Source organism: Trichoplusia ni, unplaced genomic scaffold (genome assembly GCF_003590095.1).
Source record: "Trichoplusia ni isolate ovarian cell line Hi5 unplaced genomic scaffold, tn1 tig00001795, whole genome shotgun sequence".
NCBI classification, from domain to species: Eukaryota; Metazoa; Arthropoda; class Insecta; order Lepidoptera; family Noctuidae; genus Trichoplusia; species Trichoplusia ni.
Genome location: NW_020800150.1, coordinates 28,389 through 32,118, shown reverse-complemented (window position 1 = coordinate 32,118; position 3,730 = coordinate 28,389).

Sequence of the window (3,730 nt, the reverse complement as noted above, 5' to 3'; positions counted from 1 at the left end):
GAGTTTAAAAAACCTTGACGCGCTCGCTATCGAGAGCTCGATTGTTATTGTAGTATTCGTGTTGTCATACTTGTCATGTTGTCAAACGTGCCTAACTTCACGCCTAATGTAGTTGTTTCTTTCTAACGTTGCTTAAAAGACAGAGTAAGATATATATTCCCGAAAAAGCTTCAAATCTACATTAATAATTTCATGCAGGACTACGGTAAACTCGATCGAAACCTTATATGAATAACAAAACATAAAAAATATTGATTTTGAGTCGACAACATATATCCGCAGATTTCGGATTATGGAGAATTTCGTTAAATTCCGATGGCAAAAAACAAACCGCTCAAGTCGCCATCTTTGCCGTTGAAGTTTCGCAAAGTGTTTTTTTTTTTTAAATTATGCGGTTGATGTAGATATACGAACTCTTTTGATATCACAAATAGATGGACACTTTTCTTCTTGCTCTTTTGGGTTTTAGTAATTTTTCATTATTAAATTGAAAGCGGTGTCGTGGGTACCTAGGAATGGTTATGTGGCGCAACTTTGGGGAGTACCTATGTCTTGCGATTGATCGCGATAGTTTTGATGAATTGTTTCATATACCGATAAACTGTGCATCTATTGAAACTAATATTATGAATGCGAAAATTTTTCTGTCTGTCTGTCTCGCTTTCACGCCAATCCTACGGAACCGATTGTATTGAATTTGAGAGATAGCCTAATGGAAACGGGGACCGAACGCTATAAACTGAAGTCCACGTGGACGGAGTCCTGGGCTACAGCTAGTGTTTGAATAATCCTAATAATTTTAAACTTCATAGAGCATAAAATATTCAGTATATTTTAATATAATGTAATATTACTTAATGAACTATTGGTTGGGGTGGAGCCCTCTGTGAACGCTGACTTATTTCCAGCGTTTCCTTAATAATGAATTTATGTGTGTATGTTTCATTGTAAAAAAGTGACAGCGTGTATTCAATGTAAATTGACTTTTAACTAGTGCTACTTGATTTTAAATACTCTCTTGCCGACATGATTCTCACAAGAAATACTCAAAACTAAACAATTACTATAAATCGAATACCGTTTCACACCTTGTTTAGCAAGTGAGTTACTTAACTACAATCGTAATGGTATTTGTCGATACCATCTGTCAAATTTGTGACTCATGGTACCGTTTTCTTAGAGAAACCACCGCAAAACGTTACGCGCTCGCTACTCGCTGTCGAAGACGTTTTGAATGTTTCGATAGGTTTTATTTGTCAACTCATACTACCGATTTTAGTTTGTCAAGTGACCGCTAGGGGCGCTGTACATTTTGCCATAGATATTTTTTACGCAGACGCTAGCGAGCCCGGTCGCTCAAAACTCATGGTAGAGGTACAGAACCTGTGACGCGTTTAGTTATATCGCAGTTACACTAATTCCTAATTATCAATTTGTGGAAAATACTTATTTTTTTTTTAATTTACATTTGCATGATTTTGTTGATATTTGAATGAAGTACGATTTTTATGGTATTTTTTATACCATATTGTAACGGTGAGGGCCGCACAGGTAGGCTGTGCGGACCGTTAACCAATTAGGGAGAAAGAAAACCAGAGGTAGATCTCCAAAAAGGTCTTTAATGGAACTAGGTCCGGCTAGGTCGCGGGTTTGTGGCACAGGTAATTAAGTCCTCGCTTTTATATGAGTGAGGGGGTACCGTCCCTGGGGGGTCCACGTAGGGTGCCCGGTGAGCTGGCTGAAGCTGGCTGAAGCTGCACGGAAGCTGGCTGAAGCTGCACGGGAGCTGGCTGAGCGGCCCGGGAGCTGGCTGAAGCTGCCCAGAAGCTGGGGTCGCTGGCGTGACAACGGCCGCGGCCACCAGTAGGTGCTTAGCCGCCGGCTGGAGAGCGGGACCCGCAGAAGGTAGTGGGACGGCGGTAACCCGTAGGGTGACCCCTGGAAGCGTGCATAGAGGTGCGTAGGTTAGCGGTGCCGAAGATGTTGGCCCGCATGCGATGTGGATGCTCCCCTAGTGGTCCCCAGGGCAGCACAGAGGCAGGGAAAGGGCAAGCTCACACATCGCAGCGGTTTACAAGGCAGAGGGGTGCAACGACACGTGCTCAAGGCTGATGCAATAAAGTGCTTACACTATCCAGAGCTCATTTTAGCCTTTAAAGGGGTGGCAGGAGGCTAGTAACAGCTGAAGGCACACTGAGTATTCACTTAACACTATTGAGAACAAGGGCAATGCAGCCCGCATGCATGGGATAACCTAAGACCGCGTGGTCGGCCAAGGCAAGCGAAACAGAACAAGCAGAATGGGATTAAATATGTGAAAATTAATTTGAAGTAGGTTATCCCGTACACGGCACACACTTAGTTTAGCAATATACATAGAAACTCACCCAAGATTGGGGTATAATTACACCTTAGGAGTCGTGGCAGCAGCCGCCAGTTATGGCGATCGAGAGGGAATGTCACGTAGCCTCTCACATCTTGACGTTTAGGCACTAGGGTGGACCACTGCCGCCGCGTCCATGGACAATTAGTAAGTTGGCCATAGACGCGACGTTACAGTACCCCCCCCCCGCAAAAAAAGGATTTTGCTCAACAAAATCCGCTAGAATCTCACCGCTCGATCACCAACTATATAGGGACTGACCGCTGCCCTCCATTTAAACTACAGCAACATCATGCTTAATTAAGCTAATTATCATTCCCCTGTCCCTATTCGGTGAACAAAGTAATAACCAGTGGATAAAGTGAATAGGGTGGAGTTTGAGTCTGCAGTGTAAGTGTAAGTATGACGTGTCATAGTGTGACCCGAAGGGTTCCAGTAGAAGAGATACAAGGGCACGAAAAATACCTTAATTAATTTTCAATAACTAGGATACATGCAACAACCATCAGCTTTCAGCCAATTGATTTTTAAATAATAAGGTTTATTATAGTAGTTAAACATAATTAGTATTATGGTAACAATTAGATAAATATAAGTTTTAAGGGAAGTTGTCCTTGAGACCTGCTCTGCAAAAAAAATATCATCCCTCAAGATCCACAGCATTCGCAAGGACAACGCCAGTTAGAATAAATAAATAAAATAAATAATATTCGGTGCGGGCACCTGATTCCAGGGACCGACTTGAAATATTTCTTAAAAGAAATAACGTTTGGACAACACAAGGTTTAATGGTAGTCACCAAAGGGACCTACTCTGCAATAAATAATAGACACCCCTTGAGGCCCACAGTATTCCCCATGGCAACGCCAACAAAAGTATAACAGTGACACAGTACATTTATTAGGTATAGTGTTGGTGTAGACATTGCTCCACCAACCGATTTGCTTAAGGAGTGGTACTTGTAGAACTACCCAGACATCAGGCTCTGCAGAGACACCAGCAATCAGGACACTCAAAGCCTACCATCAGTCCGCCCGATACAACCTATAGAGAACAAAGAGGGAAAACTAGCTAGTGCGGGTTGGTTAGTTAAATTAGGTGGGTTCACTGGGGTCTGGAAGACAGGGCTATGCGCTCATAACCATGGGCGTAGGGCGGCCTTCAAGGCATGTGAAGGTGGTAGTCCCCTGGCATCGTTGCAACACAATTGTGAGCTACACTAGCCTAGCTAGGCCTGCGGGACTACCGAGGGTCCTTCCCTTTTAGGTCCTTAATGTGCCAAGTACCTAATGGTTTATCCTGCATATCCACCAAATCATATACCAGAGGTGAATGCTTACCGGAAAC